Consider the following 19,742-nt stretch of genomic DNA (forward strand, 5'->3'; position numbering starts at 1 on the left):
CCCAGCAGAGTGATCCGTGGGGACAGGGTGATCCTCATCCCCTGCAGGGCACAGCAAGGGTTGCATAACCATTAGCCCATGATTTTGGAAAGGGGATTCATGCACAGCAGTCTCTGAGGTTCCTTCCCCAGTCCACAAATTTCAGGACCTTCAGTTTGGGAAAAATCAAATCATCTGGTTTAATATCCCCCACGGCGTGCTAGAAGCATCTCTACAACATCCCATGACAGCCAAGATTTATCTGGAGACCTCACTGTGAACCCCTGCAGCACCCCAGCCTCCCTCAATTCTTACTCATCTCACTAAGACACGAATGTCCTTGCCCTAGTTAAACCACCAGTGACACTGTCACCTGGACCCCTCCCACCACTTCCCAACTGTTCTCCCCATCCCTCTCCCCCCTCTCATCCCCTTCTCCACCTCGAAGCCAGAGTAATGTTAATAGGTGATTATCAGATCACTCTCTTCTTAAAGCCCTCCTGGGGTGGCCCTTTACACTTAAAGTTCCCTGGTTCACAGGACCCTTTGGGGTTGGTCTTTGCCCACCTCTCTGACTGCTGGCCTTCTTTCCGTGCCTCAGGCTAAGCTCATTTCTGCCTTAGGAATTTTGTGCTTGCTGTTCCCTCTGTCTGGAATGTTCTTCCTCCTGATCTTTGCACACCGAGTGGATGCTGACGTGTGCCACTCAGACTCCCCTTCTAGGCTCAGGTTCTCATCTCCCAGCTGCAAAGTGCTGGAGGCAGCGGCGCTCAGGAGAGCTCTGTGGGAACGACTCTGCTGAAGGTAGCTGGCTTGCCCCAAGTCTTGCCCCAAGTCTTGCTCTTTCCTCGAGGCAGCTACCCATGGCTGATCAGTGCGAGGTACCAAGGCCTGGCCGGCCCTGTTGCCTCCGGCTGGGACAACTGTGAAAGGCTATTTGCTCCAGAGCTCCCTGCGGGTCAGCTGACTAACTTCTCCCTTTACTCCACCCTGCCTCCTTCCCTCACCGTAGGACACCGAGCCCATGAGTGTGCCCCAACAAGCGTCCTGCATGCAAACCTCCATGTTCACCTCTGCTTGTGGGGGTTGGATCTGAGGCAGCAGGGTGGGAATCACCTCCCGGGCCACCGCTTGTAATGTTGCCCTGATCTCTCTCTCACCCTACCCTATTTTATTTTTATCACTTTTTGAAACTACCTCTTATTTGTGTTTGTTCATTCGTCTGTTATCTCTCTCCCCCACTAGAACATCAGTTCCACAAGAGCTGCTATCTTGTCCTTACTGTGTCCCCAGAGCTGATGACAGGTCTGATGCGCAGTGGGTGCTCACTGAGTATTTGTGGACTGAACAGTTGCGTGCATAAGAGTGGGTGAAGGGATAAAGGACTCTGAGTGATGCCTGCCTTTCCTGCTCTCCCCTGCCCTGCCCCACCCCCCAGAGCCCCTGAGTCAGGCTGCAGCCCCTCCCCCACATGACCCCAGCTGAGCTGGGGCCTCTTGGGAGGATGGAGCCTGCAGCCGCCTTGGCTGCTTGCCCTGTATTGATCAAAGCTGGGAGGCCTGCTGGCGGAGGTCTGTCCCAGCCCATGGGGGTGGGGGAGCAGAAGGGGGATTCTGGCTGCGATTTGTGCAGGGCTTGCCTGGGGCAAAGCCATGCTGGCTCAAGATCCATCTGCTTTAGGGGCTGACAGCACGCCTTCCCCACACCTCTCAGGAGAGGCCCCCCTGCCTAGTCCCAGGAGGACGGCTGGGCAGGAGGACAGGGACACAGAAGCAAGGCTGCAGTCAGACTTGGGCAGTAAATGTTCTTCGCCTCTTGCAAGCCACACACTTAATGGCATATCACTGTTTACAGAGATCCTCCTGCTCCCTCTCTGGGGGCTGAGGAGTAGATAAGCGACTCTTTATACAGGCTGGTAGGGCACCCCCTGTGCAGAACACCATGTAGGACCCAGGGACAAGGTTCTCAGTGAGTTCAGGTTCTGGTGGGAGTCACACTGGAGCAGATCATTGTGACACTGTGATCCAGGGCACAGGAAAGGAAATGCTGAGGGGAGGTGCTGGGGAGGAGGCCCAAGGATGGGTACTCCCTTAAGAGTCCTGACTTTAGAATGAATGATAGAGATCATTGCTATGTAGCCAAGAAGGACCTCGATCCAGAGAGAAGTGCCTTCCTTGCCCAAGGTCACACAGCTTTTAGTCATTAAGCTGGGCCTGGAGCCTGTCAGGGTAGCCCTGCTCTGAGAAATCGCCCAGAGACTGCTGTGGGAACAGATAACTGGTTTATTGAGGGACCAGGGGAAGGGAGAAGAGGGTTAAAGGGAAAGGCAATTCCCCGCGACTGACTCAATGGCCCGTAGGAGCAAGGGAAACGGCGGCGGATGGGGTGGGTAGCTCCAGTAGGAGCAAGGGAAACGGCAGTGGAGGGCGTGGGGGTAGCTCCCGGTCCTCCTCGTGGGCCCGTAGGAATTGCCACCGGCACTTCTGCAGGCACCTTTTTTATACACCTTTCGGTAAGGGGGGAGTTTGCTTATTGACATATTCAGTAGGTCATTTACATCTCATTGCTTTCCCCCTCCCACACCAGCTTAGTTAACATATCAGGCTAAGTTCATTAGCATTTCCTCTGGAAAAGTTTCAGTCCATCAACATATCTTTTGGGAAATGCTAAGTCCAGGGCCAGGTTGATTACCAAAGTCCAGGTGTACATGATCTGACAGAGCCTAGTCTCCTACCCTGCAGCAGAACTCAAAGGGTAGGATGCTTTGGCATCCTCCGTACCTTGCCTGCATGTACTTAGTACCTCCTCTGGGCCAGGCCAGGTGTTGGGGCTGGGGGCTTTACGGGAATGGGCAACACACCCCTCCTGACCTCAGGAGCTCACAGCCCAGGAGAGGGCAAGCATGCAAGCACGTGTAAACACACAATAGTAATTCAGAAGGGTCCTATGATGAAGGTACCTAGAGCTGGGAAACTGGATGGTAGAGGAGATTAACTACTCAAAGACAATCTGGTAAGGCCTTATGGAGGAGGTGCTCCCTGAACTGTGTCTTAAAGATGAGTGAGTTTTAAAAAGCTGGAGATAGGGGAGTTTGGGGAGGGGGTGATACTGGGAAGAGGCAGGGCAGCCCAGGCATGGGACATGGAATGAGAAACAATCCAGAGGCTGCTATCTTCTGCCACCTGGGCAAAGGCAACAACCCCCTTCCAGGTCTCTGGACTCCGAATTCCCCATCCTTCTCTCTATAACCCGCAGGCTGCCAGAATGAGCTCTGAAACATGACTCAGATCATGCCACTATCCTGCTCAAAGCCCTTCAGTGGCTCCTCACTGCCCTCTGGATAACATCCTGTCATCATAGAGCTTGAATACTAGACGTCACTTGAGGCATCCTGTGTCCACCCACCCACTCCCATTTTACAGAAAAGGAAATTGAGACCCGGAAGATCATGTAGTGGATCAGTGGTCATGCTGGAGCTAAAATAGTGGACTTCTGAATCCCGGGCAGGGCTCTTTCCCTCACACCACCCTCTCTGCCTTCCCCGCTACCATCCAGCTGCTATTTGCAGAGCCTAGGAAAGTCTGGGCATCCTCAGACCTTTATCAAAACTGTGAGGGACCCTAGCTAGCACAACTTCGGCTTCTATTTTACAAACAAGCAAACTGAGGCCAGGAAGGCAAGAATGAAATCATTGTGACTCATCAGGCTTGCAGTTAATAAAATACTTGCACAAAGGTTCTTAACTCTCACATCGCTGAGAAGTAGACTGGGTAAAAGTTAACATGCCCATTTGATAGATGAGGTAACTGAAACCCAAAAAGCAGAGCGATGGCTCAGGGTCACATGGTGGCTTCATTTCTTCATTTTTCATATATACACAGTATTTGCTCTGCAGCAGACCCAGTGCTGGGTACAAGCAGGGGACAAGACCTCCTGTGTGCTGGACACTCACAGTATACCTGGCAATACTGACAAGCTGAAGCTGCAGTGCCCTGCAAGGAACACCAGCATGGGAAAGCCCACAGCAGGACTTTGCGGGTAGGGGGCAGGTGGTATTTCAGGGGAGTTCAGGGTGGGAGCTGGGGAGAGTGGGAGTTCCAGGCAGGGCCCTGGCCAGCCTCCTGCTTCCTGCCTGCCAACCCCAGCTCCTTCCTGGAGGATTTAAGACTGTGTTGAGCAGTTGTTTTAAATTTCCGGGCAGGGGGCTGCAAGGAGGGGGAGCTGCAGGCCGTCTGGGGTGTGGGCTGCTATTTACCAGGGCCCTTTGTGGGATGCAGCTCTCCAGGCTGGAGGCTCCCACAATTGCTTCCAGCTGGGCTGTCAGCCAGCCCAAGGAATTGGGGGTAGGTAAGGGGGGGCAGTATCAGAGAGGAGCACAGGGGCATGAGGGATCCCTCCCAGCCTAGCGTCCTCTCTGCCTCCCTGGGTGGCTCCACTTGCTGGGACATCAGGCCTGGCTGGGCATCCTCGGACATAAATGTATCTATAAACCGGAATCCATCCGGCCTGGACGCTCCTGAGCTTTATGGCCTTTATGCACTTAATCTTTCATTTCCTCTCCCCTGCTTCATCTCCCCTCTCACTTCCCCTCTTTCCCGGGAGGAATTGCTTTGCTACCCTCCCCCACGGAGGCTCCATGGCCCCTTTGTCAGGATGTACCTGTGTGTACAGCTGTCCCCACTCACTTGGTCTCCAGCAGGGCCCCCACTATTCATTCCCTTTACTACAATGGGAGTCAATGACCAGCACCTGGCATAAAATCCTACCCCACCCACCCTGGCTCCTCAGCACCCACAGCACTAACTCCTTAGCCAGGGGAGCCTCCTCTCCCCATCCCCTCAGGCACACCCTGGGCCTCAGCCAAACACACTACAGCACACTGCCCTCTCCTGTGCTCATGTGGGTCCCTCCACCAGAATATCTTACCCATTCTTCCCGTTGGACTCAGGCAGTGCTTTCCAGGCCCCCCACTCTCAGGCCAGGTCAGGGCCTGTCCTGTGTGTGCCTGCAGCCTTATTTTCTGTGAAAGGAAAACACGATTTGGTCTTGTCTCACACATCTATGACTAGATGAAGGGGGTAGAGAGCTCTGGAGGTTGTACAGGACTGTATCAATCCGAGGGAATGGAGGCTAGTTAGCTGTTCAGCATTTGGGGGTAAGTGGGGCAGTGGTCCTGCTTTCATGGAAACATTACTCTCACCTCAAGCGTCATCTGTGCTCTTTTCTGATGGAATTCTAGAACTAAATTCTGGGAGTATGGCTCGTCTCCAGTATCCTAGCCTCTAGCTAGGTCTGGCTCAGGAAATCTCTCATGTGCATGTGCCAGATCTTCCAGTTTTTCCTCTTCATATTATACAAGGGAGACCAAGGCCCAGAGAAAGAAAGGAATTCACCCAAGGTCACACAGCAAATCAGGGCAAGGTTGGAACCAGTTTCTTTAAAAGATACTCAGAAACTAGTTAATGCAAAGAACCCTTCCCTGGGAGGCAGAAGAAGATTGGGTATTAACTTCAATTTAGCACCCACCCCAATCTCAAAGACGTCACAAACTGTAATCTCCTTGGACTCTTCTCCTGTTACCCTCCCCCTCCTCTGGTTTCCTTTGTACCAATTCTAATGATGGAGGTGGGGAACACTTTCTGAGAGAAGGCTCTGCTCCTTTAGGCCCTTCCCTTCCCCCCTCCCTCTCACTCCCTCGTTCTCTCCCTCCCTCTGTTCTCTCAGAGCAAAGGTCTCTGGAGAGCTGGAACAGGACTGGGGGAAGATAGCAGGTTCCAGATGCAAGGCCTGGTGGGACCTACACTCACAGAATGAGTGCACCAGACAAAGAATGTCAAATGTCCCTTTTGTTCTGAGGGTGGGGTGGGGACAGAGCCTGGGCTGGCATGAAGAATGCAGCAGGATGGACGTGTATGGGCTCCAGGACAGAGTAGAAGGCGTGAGGGTTCATTCTCTGAGGGTCCACGCAGGAGAAAGTTCACATGAGTCTCTAGTCTGCCCTCTCAGGCCCAAGAATGCTTTGGCCTCTTGGTCGGGAAAGCCACTTACTAGTCCCATAGCAAGGTGGTGGGAAACTTGTAGGCCTGGGTCTCCCAGATCACAGTCACTAGGCTTTCTCATTAGGTTTCTCTCCACCCCTCGCCCACCAGCTGTGGAGCCCTTCAAGGTGCCGAGCATGGTACTGTCCTTTCTATGTACCTTATATTTCCCAATCTTCAGAAAACCCCATTTCACAGGTGTGAGGTCAGAGAGGGCAATGACTTCTCTAGCCACTCAACTAGGAAATAGCAGAACCAGGATTTGAAATCATCTAGCTCCAAAGCCCAGGCCTTTATCACCTTTCCCTTGAGGGCAAATGTTACTCCAGTTCAGATTTTAACTCAGAAAGATGAAGTGACTTGCCTGAGGTCACTGAGCCTCTTTGGGACAGGGACTGGCCAGCCCAGGCCTCCCATCTGCTCTGACTGGCTTCAAGAAATGACCTTTTCCAGGACTCAGAGCCTCAGGATCTGGGAAGCTATCTTCTTCCTCTTGGGTGAATTTAAGTTCCTGGATTTCACCTTAGAGTCTTGGAATGAGGAGGGGAAGCAGGAAAGCTGATTTCTTATCAGTGTGATGTCTGTCAGAACTAACACCTAGGTTCTTAAAAGCTGACTTTGCCCCTCTGTAAATTGGTTCTGCCTTGTCAGGTGGCCAGTGGGGGTGGCTGGGGCCTTTAGGAGAGAGTGGAGGCAAAGGTGAGCAGAGCTGGCCAGGTCTCAATGAAGGCAAATTCTCTCCTTCCTTCTCTCTGTCTCCCTGCCTCCTCCTCTTGCCTCTTCAGCCTTGAGGTCAGATCAGGCCTGAATAATGGGCTACGGGAAGCTAGTTGAGCAGGGGCTGGGAGAGACAGGCAGGCAGCTGGAGGAGGCAGGAGAGGAGACAGAGAAGAGCAGGAAGAGCAGAAGGAGGTGGTGTGAGAGAGCCTTGTATTCAGATTCCTGTTCAGAAGCAAGAATTCATTTCCTGGGGGTCCATAACACTCGAGTTACTCACCCTAGTCTCACCCTCCAGAACGCTGGACTGCGTGTCCTGGAAGCCAGCGTCTCCCACCCTTTCCCCAAATTGTCCAGATGAGGAGACAAAATTGGGCTATGGTAAGGTCCCACCCAAGCACTGGAAGAGCAGGGTCCAGAATAGGCTGCCCCTGGGGCCTGCTGGGATTTCCCCACCCCATAGGCCCACTGGTGGGAGGCGGGCTGGAATGGGGGTGGTGCAGAAGCTTGTCTTGAAGCCAGTGAGCATCCTGTTCTCACTTAAGCATGTTTGCTTGGGGTGGCCTGGGGAATCCAGAGGTTATGGGAGCAATAAGTCTGGACAGAACCCCCTACCTAGGTGTCTCCTTGGACCCAGGCCTCCCCAGGCTGCTCCCACTCGACCCACAGGTTCCCCCCACATGGTCCCCGCCATTACGCCCCACTCCATTAAGGCAGAAAATTAATCCCCACAAAGAAGTGGGGAGTGGACTTCAGGTTGTGTCTCTCTGTCAGCTGGGTTGATTCCTGGGTCTCTCATGGAAGATGCTCAGGATCTTTATAAATAGATAGATAGATAGATAGATAGATAGATAGATAGATAGATAGATAAAATAAATAAATAGATAAATAAACCTAAGACCAGATTTAAAGTCTTGCCTGAACGTTCTCAGCCCAGGTTCTTTCTCCCTCCCTCCCCACCCTCCCGCCTCCCCCTGGAGCTCCTACAGCTTTTCCAGGGCCCTTCTTGGGCATCCAGACCTCCCAGTTGAGAGGAAGAGCAGGAAGAAACCTCTGTTCTTTGAGGACCTCCGAAGTGCCCTGTGCCGCGCTACACACCTTACCTCTCTGATTTCAACCTCCTAAAGACCTTACCAGGCTGTTCCAGCTGGTGGTGTTTTCTCCACGAGCATAGAACCTGGCAGAGGAGAAAAGTCTGGCTGAATGAGGGTGGAAACTTGCCTGAGGCCACATACAGGCAGAGCTGGGGCTTGTCCAAGGTCCTCCCAGCTGAGTTCAGAGTTCTCTCCTATGCCACTCTAGGATCTCCAGGGCCAAAGTACGGAGGCTGAAATGGGCAGTCATCAGAGCTGCAGAGGGTCTCACAGTCCATTTTAAATGACCCTTTCTCATATGGATGGAGAGACTGAGGCCCAGAGAACGCAATGGGCTTAGCCAGGGTTCCACAGCAAGTTATTCTAAATGCCATTCGACGTGCAAGAGTCTGGGGAGTGAACACAGTGGACAAGAGACAAGACGCTGGTCTCATGAGTTCTTATTGATGAAGGACAAGCAGTGCACTTAGGGTCCTCATAGGGGAAGTATGGCGGCTTCTAACTGCACAGAGAAGTCCCTAACCCAGTTAATGGCTGTTTGCAAGGCTTCCTGGAGGAGGTGATTTCTGAGAATTGAAAGGTGGCTGGAGATAGGCCGAGAAGGACCAGTGTGAGAAGAGTGCTCTAAGCACCCACTGTCCCTCAGGGACCCACTGGAGAGTTTTAAGTGGTGAAGCGCTCTCTGTTTTAGGGTTGCCAGGTAAAATACAAGCTGTCCAGTAAGGTTTCAGATAAACAATGAATAATAATTTTTTGGTGTAAGTATGTCCTATGCAATATCTGGGACATCCTTATCTTGAACAATTATTCATTGTTTGTCTGAAATTCAAATTTAATTGAGAGTCCTATATTTTTTATTTGCTCTATCCTGGCAACTCTGCCTTGGCTGCCCTGGGGAGATTGGAGGTCCAAGGCAGCAAGGAGAGGTAGAGTTTGAAAGGAGTAAGAGGTAGAAGGAAGAGGCAAGGCTAGCACAACTAACATCTGAGCAATCAAATTGGGTATGGAGGTGGCATTTCCAGGAGGCTGGAAGGTAGTCAGGGAGCGTGATGAGTTTAGTCATGGACAGTTATGGTTGAGATTTGCCAAGGCTTTCCAAGTGGAAATGTTCAGGTGACAGTTGGGGACAGGGTTAGAAGCATAGATACTGAGGTGTTCTTGGCAGGCTAGGGGAAGGGAAATTCCAGTTGAGGAAACAGCAGGGGCTGAGGTATAGCAGTTGTAAATCCTGGCTCATGGAGGAGCCTGGGGGGTGGGTGCCTGCCTGCAGCTGGTCCTGGTCCCTGGCAGTATCACCCCCGATCCACCTCAGCTGGTCTCCTTTCTAAGTAGTGGAATTTGACTTTATCTCCCCAAAGGTCACCTTGCCCACAGCGCTGCCCTGGGGGTGAACATTCCTCACATTCCATGGCCTTCACAGGAAATGGCAGGCCCAGTTTCCAACCAACCTCAGCTCCTCTTGGCCAGACTTTACTGAAGGCCTACTATGTATCCCTGGGGTCTGGGCTGGGTTATCTGACCAGTCTGACTTTGATTTTTGACTCTGCTTTCTACCAACTAGATGATCCTTGGGCCAGGTACCTCTCCTTTCTGAGCCACAGTATTCTCTCCTGTAAATTGGGCCTAATTCTTACAGGGATGTTGTGTGGTCACATCTTTAAAAAGCACCAACGTCAGGATTTGACGTTCAGTAGGTGCTCTATAACACTAATTCCTCCTCTGCCTTCTCTGAGCTTCTGTTTTCTAACTTTTAAAGGAGAATAATATCCTAATCTCCCATGACAAGCCAGGGCCTGGGCACATATGGGCTCTGATGGCCCACGAGGAGGTTGTGTGGGGAAGGCTCAGAACCCTGTATTTCTCAGGGCCAGCAGAGACTGGAGGCAAAATCTGAGGCAACTCAACGGGGCAGTGACCAGGCAAATAGACAGAGGCTTACAGCCTCCATGATACAGCTGCTGGGAACCAGGGAGCTGGCCAGAGGGCCTTGGTGGGAGAGGCTGATAGGAATAGAGGCAGGGGAACTCACAGAACGGGGAAGCTGGGCCTCTGCTCTGAGTTCTGTTATATAAGATTCCCCTATGCCTTCCTGCTGCCCTACTTCTACCTACAAGGTGAGGTGTATATGGATGGGGCCAAGGGGACATGCCCATCTGAAGCCCAAGCTTATCATTCCAGACCATTCTCCAGATATCTGACACCTGGAATTCCTGCCCAAAGGGCTCTGAGCCCACTTCCAGGACCTGAGTCTATCCTCTCAATGGACTGTGCTGCAGGTATGTGCAATCCTAGGTGTGAGGAGTGAACAAGGAAGCAAAGGGGGCGGGCAGGTGTGCCTAGGAGTTTAGACATGAAGCTTGAGTTCACATGTCTGCATATAAGGACTCTTGCAGTAGAAACAAAGTAGGTGGGAAAGGAAGAAGGAAGCTGGAGGGGGGCTGCCATTTGAACTCTTGCCCTATGCCAAAAGTATTAGGCATGGACCAGTGCCAGAGGAGTCCCAGGATGATAGTTGGAGGCTTTGATCCAATGACAGATCAGTTTTACCTATAGATTCCCAGACCCACCCATGGAAATTCATATTTCTGTGTCTTGGAGAAAAACCCAGAATTTTCTTTTTCTTCCTTCCTTCCTTCCTTCCTTCCTTCCTTCCTTCCTTCCTTCCTTCCTTCCTTCCTTCCTTCCTTCCTTTCTCTCTCTCTTTCTTTCTTTCTGAAGAATTTATTTATTTATTTTTAGAGAGAAGGGAAGGGAGGGAGAAAAGGAGAGAAACATCAATGTGTGGTTGCCTCTCACACACCCCCAACTGGGGCTGGCCCGCAACCTACGCATATACCCTGACTGGGAATTGAACTGGCGACCCGTTGGTTTGCAGGCCGGTGCTCAATCCATTGAGTCATACCAGCCAGGGCTGAAATTTTCTTTGTTCTTCTTTTTTTTTTTTTATTTAAGATTTTATTTATTTATTTTTAGAGAGAGGGGAAAGAAGGGAGAAAGAGGAAAAGAAACATTGATTGATGTGTGAGAGAGACATCAATCAGTTGCCTCTTACCCACCCCCAACTGGGGACCTGGCCCCCAACTTAGGCAAGTGACCAGACCGAGAATTGAACTGGCACCCTCTTGGATTGCAGGCTGGTGCTCAATCCACTGAGCCACACCAGCCAGGGCTAGAATTTTCATGTTTAACAAAGATGGCCAGAGACCATGTTGAGAACTTTGTGTCCAGCATCCCATTTAATTCTTATAATAGCCCTGCATGTTAAGAAGCTAGGAGGAAACTGAGGCTTGGTGGAAAGAATTGCCTAAGACCTCACAGCTGGTAAACAACAAAGCTGGGACAGAGTGGCACGACATGCTATCACCTTGTACTCTTCTGCCCCTCCCTTACCCCAAACAGCCCTCCCAAAACTCCAAACCTCAAAAAAGATAATGACACACCTAGAATTTGGCTCAGAATTCCTGAATTCCTCTTGGACAAATTCTACTTGGACTCAGGGAAATGAAACTTAAGAGCCCTTCTTAGAATCCTGAAGCCTAAGCCTTCCTCAGTGCAGGAGGAGGTGGTTTGGTGAGGGCCCCTACCTACCCCTGCTGACTCTGGGCAACTCTCAGACCATGGCAGGATTTGTGACTGTCCAGGTACTGATGTCTCCCAGGCTGGTTGGCTCCAAACTCAAATGTTCTCAACCCAGGCAGCATGTCCTTCCCCCTTGCTACACCCTAACAGCTCATCATCCTCCCCACCCCCAGATCTGCCCCTCTTTCTGGTCCTGCCACCCTCCCAGTACCCAAGCCAACAACCTAAGTGTCCATGCCCATTGTTAACTCTGCCCTTTCCAGTTGCAACCAATCCATAGGTTGCTATCCTGCCAGGTCTACTTTCTTAATAGCTATGAATCTGTCCCCACCTTCCATTGACCTTGTACTTGTATCTCCCCTAGTTCAGGCTTTACCATCTCTCAGAAGGACCACTGGACCATCCATTGCATGGATGGCAGCTGGAGTAATCTCTAGGAAAACAAGGGGCATGTCATGCTTCTGTTCAAAGTCGTTCAGTGGCTCCTGTCCCAGTGCCCTCCGTCTGAAAGCCAAGCTCTTCTACACTCTCCAGCAACACTGTAGGGCTTTGTAAGTCTCCCTATTCCCTTCCCACACCCCTGCTATTTTCACCTCTCCCTCTCTGCTGCTATTCCCTCCTCTAAGAAGCTTTCCCTGTTGCCCCCAGGCTGAGTTCCCAAAGACCTCTCTTATAGCACTTGCCACCTGCAGTAATAATAATAGCTGATATTTACTGAGTGCTAACTCCATGTATTTTTCTTTAATGACTCATTTAACCCTCACAACCACCCTATGAGGCAGGTTCTATGATCACCTCCATTTTTCAGATGGGTAAAAGGTTAAATAGATTGCCCGGGGTCACACTACTTGGGGATTTGAGCCCAGGTGGCTGGCTCCAGAAAGCTCGCCTCTAATCCTGAGATTCCGCCTCCTGCTCCATTGGATGGATATAGGGGGTAGGGTGTCTCCCTAGAATGTGAGGTCCTAGAGGGTAGGGAGGCTTTTAATCCATCAGGGTGAGTTCAGCAGCCCAGGTGCTGGCAAGGGTAAGGGCCGGACGCCTGGAGCGCCTGTCCGGGGCTGCTGCCCGGCTGTAAGCGGCCCCCCCCCGGTGGCAGGGCCTCGGCAGCCCAGTAGGGACGGGCTTGGGGCCAGATGGGCTGCGCCGCTGCAGGGAGGCCAGGGCAGCCTGCTGGGCCGCGCGTTGCCATGGAGACAGGGCGACGGCCCCGCCCCAGCGGGCGGGGGAGCAGGTGGCGGGACTGTGCTCAGGCTGGGAGAGGGGCCGGAAGGGGCCCGCGGGAGGGCGCGCCCCCGGTTCTTCCTCCTCTTCCCCGCCTCCCGTCTCCCGCCGCTTTCTCGGCGACCTGGGGTTCTTCCTCATAGCGGGAACCTGGGGCCGGGGGACCAGGGCTCTGGTCCCAGCCTCGGCTCTCTCTCCCTGTGTGTGTCTGGGAAATCACTGCCTCGGTTTCCTCATGTGTGAAATGGAGGAGTTCGGCCAGAGATTTTCATGGACACTTAGGCGCCGCTACTTTTTGTGGCTCTGGTATAGGTCTGGAGAACGCAGAGCTGAGTAATTTCTCATTCTCTTCCTAGATGGAGGCATTTTCTCATCAAATTACGCCCATCATAGGACTCAGAACCTGGGAAGCTTAGTTAGAAGAGCTGTTAGAGTCTCTTGACTCCAACGTCTCTATTATACAGAGCAGGCAACGGCAGCCCAGAGAAAGTGAGGGATCTGTTCAGGGTCACACAGCGAGTAGGAGAGGAGGTTGAGGCAGGATGAGAAACCAGGTCTTAGCCTCCCAGTGCTCCACCCATCATCACCTCCAGCCTAGGAACCAAAACCCGGTGTGAGTGTGGGGGAGGGGCGGGTGGCTGTGGGAAGAAAACAAACACCCCCGCGCTCTGTTGTGCAAGCTCCCGCTGCCAACATGGCAGGAAGGCTGCCTGAGAGCAGACCTGAAATAGGGGCTTCCTGTCTGCAGCAGAGACCCTCTGGTTGTCCTGCCACCATCCACGCCCTCGAGATCTCTGTCCCTGACTGCAGCACAGCCCTGCGCAGGTGTCCCCGCCCTGCAAAAGAGGTGCGGAGGTTGTGGACTTCATCCACTCACCCCACCCCTAGTAAGCGAAGAACTGGGACCCCATCCAGGCAGTTGTGCCTCAGAGTTGGGCCTCCTCCCCAGCCCCCAGTCCTCTGGGAGGCCCTGCTTTCCTCAGGAATAAAGCCCCTTTCTCCTTCCTCTGGTGGGACCCATTTCTGAGCTCTCAGAGCCTCAGCCTGGGAGAGGAGGGGGTGTGTCTGAGAGAGCTGGGCTTGCTTCTCTTCCCTCAGGCAGGAGTCACTGGGGACTGGCCTGCTCTGGTTTCCAGCTCATGGTGGTCAGGGTCGGGGTGATTCTGGCTGGGGTTGGAGGTGGAGTGGAGCAGGGCAGAGGCAGGGTCTGTACCTTTAAGGTACAGCTTGCTGCCGGAGTGCCACACACAAGCGCACACACACACACACCACAGTCTCTCTTGCACATAGCCATGCAGTCTCACAGCCACACACACTCCCAGGCTCTGTTCTCCCTCCCACCTTCTCCCTCTCCCCACAGAGACTCTCTCTCTCTCTCTCTCTCTCTCTCTCTCTCTCTCTCACACACACACACACACACACACACACACACACACCCATACTCTCCTCTCCTCAAGGTCTAGTTTTGAAAAATGGGCTAGGAAAGGTAAGACAAAGAGTTCTGACCTAGGAAGTGGACCCTGCTGCCTCCTGTCCCTGCCCAGCCCAGGAAAGGGGGCTGATTTAACAATTTGGTGTCACTGCTCTGGGTCAGGGATTCAGGGGCAAATGAAGGACCCAGGCAGGGTGGTGTCAGGCTTTTGGAGAGGGAGGGAAGTGGGTTGGTTGACCATGAGTCCAGCCTGTTAGCTACAAACCCAGGCATTGGGAGGGAGCATCCCTCCTTCTGTTCACTCGAGGTGAGACTCAAGGTTTAGGGACAAAAGTAATTGTGTGGCTTAGCCAGAGAGGTAGGGACCAGTTGACCTTTGATTTGTGGTGAAGGGGGCCTTGACCTTTCTTAGGACATTTTACACCTTTGGTCAAGTCCTGGACTAGAATTCTGCACAAAGCCCTAGGATGAGAAGTCCTTCCTTCTCCTTAACCAAAATTCTTCTTGCTATAAGTCCATGTAGAGGCTGGGAGTACACTCCCTATGTGACCCTCAGCCTTTTCATCTCGATTGCCTGATGAAGCCCTGGTGGGGTTGCTCAGTGGGTTAGAGTGTCGTCCAGATACACCAAGGTTGTGGGTTTGATCCCTCATCAGGGCACATATAAGAATCAACTTATAAAGAATTCATAAATAAGTGGAAAAATAAATCTATGTTTCTCTTTCTCCCTTCCTCTCTAAAAAACAATAAATGAAAAATTTTAAAATTTCCTGATGATTTATGGGGAACTTTTATTTCCCTTCAAAACCCAACTCAAAAGTACCCTCAAAAGTAGAGCGCTTTCTCTGTCTCAGTCCCTTGGGCAGAATGAGTTCCTATTTTCCCTAGACATCTGAGCTTTCTGCACTTTTACAGTTCTAAGACTTCCATAATTTCATAAGCAAGTGTATACTTGACCTGTGGCTGTTGCTTTTCTCACATTATCTCACGTATTCATCATACCCTACCTGCCTCTGTGGTGGGCGTTAGGATCCCTCTTTAACTCACGAGAATACTCTGGCTATGCTGCATTAGTGAACAGCTAAACAGAGTTTGAACCCACACCTACCTGGTGTTACATCTTTGCCTTTTCCCTGATTCTCACAATTCTTCACAGGCACCTTTACCTATAGGAGACCTGGCAGAAGAGGAAGCCCGTGAAAGGTCCCAGAGTGGAACTGATGTCACCACTCTGAGCACCGGAAGTACCCTCTTCAATTCAGCAAAGCTTCGTTGCGTACCTGCTTGCTGCAGACCTTGTGCTGGGTGCCGGGATATGGAGATAAAACAGACACTGTCTCCCCAGTGATAGGGATAGTGGCGCACAAATAGACAATGATAACCTAGGGTGCCTGGAGCTGGGATGTCAAGGAAGCTGGGATCCCATAGAAGGCTCTAACTCATACTGAGGCTGGAGGACTAGAGAGATTGAGAAAGAGCTCCCCAGAAGTGGTGACAAGGGAGTTTGAAGGGGAAGTAAGAATCAACTAGGTAGACGAAGCATATGCAAAGAAACTTTGGGAATGACACAAGACTCTTGGAAGAAAAAAAGGTGAAGGAGCTTCATTTTTATCACAGGGTGAAGGGGGTCCTCTCACAACCCTTGTCTTCATTGGCCTTACTCTCCAAATGGCTGCAAGGTCAGACATTCTGCTAAAGGCCCTCCTGACAGCTGCTCTTGACTCAGGGGGTTTCAGAGTCCCAGAGTTCCATCTCTAGAGCACCTCTAGCATCAGGAGAGGGCTCAGGACCAGCCACCCCAGCTTAGGGCTCCCTCCTCACCCCCACCTTCAAAGAGGGTGTGGCCAAGGTGCTACAGTTGACATTGAAGTTTGCTGAGGGAAATTCCTTGGTAAATAGTTGTTTCATGAAATGTCCAGTGAAATTCCAGGAACCTTTCCCCTCTTTGTGAAAAAGAACAATAGCACTTAGACTCTAAGTAAGTTCCCTAGAAAAATGGCTGATGTTAGAACTCAAGCGTCTGAGATGCAATCCCTAGGAGTTCCCTCAGGTCCCGTCATTGGTATCTCCATAATTTTCGCCAGATCCTCTCACCTCATCTGCTTAGTCTTTTTCTTGAAATGAACTCACTTTTACAAAAATTTAACAAGGATACTGTACTGTAAATATTTTAGCATTATAAAAACAAGGTAAATATAAAAAGAAATTAAATGAAAACAAAACAGTTTTAGCTTAGATAGTCTTGCTTGCTAAGGAAGAGTCTCCCTTTATTATAAAGGTGGATGAGAAAGCGGCCAAGAGGTGTTAAAAGACATACCGGCCTTAAATTGGGCCTTTCTCCTTCTCCTGCCTTAATGAGAAGCAAGAACTAAAACGGGGTGACTTCCCTGAGGGGAGCTTGAGATTGCATGTTCTGTGTGGCCAGGTCTGTGCACTCCCTGACATCAGCCCCATCCACTGAGTCTACCTGACTCACACTTTGGGCGACTCTGTCTCAGTTCAAGCCCTTTGTTACAGAGAAAGGAGGGAATGTAGCTAAGGCCATTCAGACAACTGGAGCTAGGGACCCAAGGACCCAAGGACCCAGGATTTGGGCTGAGGGTGGAACACAAAGAGGCCCAGCCCTGCCATTGCCTACCTAGTTGTCTCTGAGCACGTGTCAGCATCACCCAAAGCCTCAGGTTCCTCGGTGTGTGGCAGGACCCCTCCACTCCCACCCTCCAGTTTCGTTACCAGGATTACGTCCCAGAAGATACAAGCCCCACAGTGCTACTCCGTGGCTTGCAGAGCAGAGACCATACTTCCTTGCAAGACATACAAGCTCACCCCCATGGTCTGGCCCCTGCTTCCTCCAGCTCATTCCCTTACAATCCAGCCACAGCTATCTGCTGAGCACAGTGCCTGAAACATCACAGGCACGCCATCAGTATTTGTTGAATGAGTGAATCAATGAATATTTTGCCACGTGTTCCATGCTGCCTCATCCCTGCGTCAGCCATTTGCTTTGAATGCCCTTTCTTCCTTTTTTGGTCTCCAAGCTTTGATTCATTTCTTAAAACTGTGTAGATGTATCTCTCTTTTAAGAAGCTTTCCCTGAAATTTCCCAGAAAAGTTCATCACTCATTCATTCAACAGAGATCTATTGAGTGCTTCCTGTGTGCCAGGCATGACGCTACTGGCTAAGGAGACAAGAATGAACAGGATGGACAAGGTTCCTTTCCTCTTGGATCTTCCATTCTCCTCTGAGCCTCCCAGAGCTCAGCTCTTAGTGCCTCTCTCACATCGGCCACATGCAATGCAGTTCCATTCGTGCCTGTTGTTCCTGGGCTGTGCAGGCGCTCTCAGCTTTGGTCATCTTGGGGTCTCAGTGTCCAGCCCTCAGCTTGATACTCTGTAGGGAGCATTGTTAACCACCAGGCACCGTCCCCACCCCCAGAGCTGGAATTGATAGAACAATGTGAGCGTGGACAGAAGCAATGCTGGCCACCATTTACTGAGAGCCTACTGTGTGCCAGGCACCTGACGCACATTGTCCACCACCCTGACAGCACACTGGAAGTTGGTAACTGTGAACCGGGACTTACACTGCCAGGCCAGGCTTCTTTCCCAGCAGGCCGCTCAGCCCGACACCCTTTGGGAGCCTCTTCCTGAGGCCAGATTCCAGGAGCCTCCTCATTCTGAGCCCTGCTCTGCGCACCCCCATCCCCCAGCACTGGCCTGGCTTCCTGGAATTTGTCCTCCTAATTGAAACCAAACACCGGGGCTCCTCCAGGGCTGTGCCCCAGAGGCCCCCGGTGGGTTTCTCTTTCCCTCCCTCCTCCCTCCCCCAGCTGGGGGCAGGGTGCTCAGCCTTTGGTAGCTATTGGGGGAGGCACCTCCCCTGCACAGGGTGTGGGGCAGGGGCCCTTCCTGTTGCTGAGGCCTGACTGAAACTCAGCTGTCTCACAGGCTGGAGATGATAGGAGAAGACAAGGAAGCAAGTGAAGGGAAGAGACTGGAGAAGGGTCAGCTGGGAGAGTCCCAGGAACACCCTAGACGAGCCAAAGGCCTGTGAATTGGAGGCTGGATTTGTGAAAGTCAGCTCCTACTAAACCTACCTTGCGACCTTGGGCCTTGGGCAAGTCACTTCATCTCTTTAAGCTTCAAGTTCCTCATCTGTACAAAAATGGAGACCTCACAAGATCATTGAGAAAATGGAACGAGATAACCTATCTAAGTACTTGGCCTGTGGCTGGTGCTCACTGAAACCCGGCCTCTGTTATTGTTACAGCAGTGATGTGGGTACATATGGTTGGCTGGAAAATGTTAAGGATGTAGTTGGAAATGTTGCTTCGGGTCAGTGAATGTTTGTTGAACGAAGGTATTCATTCAACTTTCCACATTTCACTGGGACACTGGGACACACCACTGTGAGGAATCAGGCACTGCCCTCAGGCTCAGAGTCGGGAGGGGTGGGCAGATGGTCACAGCCATTAAAGGCGATGACAAGGCAGAGTGCTCAGTGCTGTGACAGAAGTGGAGGAGGGTGTGGAGCCTCCAGGAAGACCTAACCCAGGCGGGGGTAGGGACAGGGTGGTCACGGATGGCTTCCCAGAGAAAGGGACTAGGTGAGAGCTGGGCTGGGATCTGAATGTTTGCTTTACCTTCCTCTCGCACTTATTTCCAGCAGCACGTGTTGCTGTATGCCAGCTGGACCCAGGTGCTAACTGAGGCATGTGGTTATGCTGGGAAGCTTAAGTTGGCCAGTCAGATGGGGATCTCCCCCTGACGTGTGTCTCAAGCACCCTGTGTTGTGTTTCCCACCACCATTGCTAGCTTCCACCACATTATCATTGTAACCACTTGTTTTCATGCCACGCCCCTTGCAACACTGTCCCATAAACATATCATGCAAATCACAAAGGTGAGGCACACCCTGCAAGTTAAAATTCTTTAGTAGCCATATTTTAAAAGTGAAAAAACACAGATGGAATTACTTTTTAAAAATTATTGTTGAGTTTAGAGAAAGGAAAGAAGAGAGAGGGAATAAAAACATAGATTTGTTGTTCCACTTAAATTTTTTTAAAGATTTTATTTATTTTTAGAGGGAAAGAAAGGGAGAAAGAGACGGAGTAAAACATCAATGTGTGGTTGCCTCTCATGCACCCCCAAATGGGGACCTGACCCGAAACCCAGGCATGTGCCCTGACTGGGAATTGAACCGATGACCTTTTGGTTCACAGGCCAGTACTCAATTTACTGAGCCACACCAGTCAGGGTTTAATTTTTTTTAAAGATTTAAAAAAATTTTTATTTCCTTTTAGGGAGAGGGGAAGGGACGTAGAAGGAGAGGGAGAGAAACATTGAAGTGTGAGAGATACATCGATCGGTTGCCTCTCAATCGGTTGCCTCTCGATCAGTTGCCTCTCACATGCTCCCAACTGGGGACCTGGCCCGCAACCTAGGCATATGCCCTAACAGAGAATCGAAGCAGCAATCTTTCAGTTCTCAGGCCGGTGCTCAATCCACTGAGCCAGACTAGCTAGGGCTTATGCACTTATTTATGCCTTCATTGATTGATTTTTGTGTGTGCTCTGACTGGGGATTGAACCCTCAACCTTGGCATTTCGGGATGATGCTCTAACCAACTGGGCTAGCTACTTAGCCAGGGCTGGAATTACTTTTAATAATAATTTTATT

At 51.3% G+C, this 19,742-nt stretch overlaps 1 long non-coding RNA gene across 1 annotated transcript; it reads right to left on the reverse strand.

Moving 5' to 3' along the window:
* Positions 1-2,262: 2,262 nt before the first annotated feature.
* On the reverse strand, positions 2,263-7,929 carry LOC150014944 (uncharacterized). The gene is made up of 3 exons (XR_016509951.1): positions 7,869-7,929; positions 4,906-4,999; positions 2,263-2,485 (listed from the first exon to the last, which is right to left on the reverse strand). It is a non-coding gene; the product is annotated as an uncharacterized LOC150014944 (long non-coding RNA).
* Between the last annotated feature and the right edge of the window lie 11,813 nt (positions 7,930-19,742).

Source organism: Furipterus horrens, unplaced genomic scaffold (assembly GCF_987537825.1).
Source record: "Furipterus horrens unplaced genomic scaffold, mFurHor1.1.pri manual_scaffold_3, whole genome shotgun sequence".
In the NCBI taxonomy this organism is placed as follows: Eukaryota; Metazoa; Chordata; class Mammalia; order Chiroptera; family Furipteridae; genus Furipterus; species Furipterus horrens.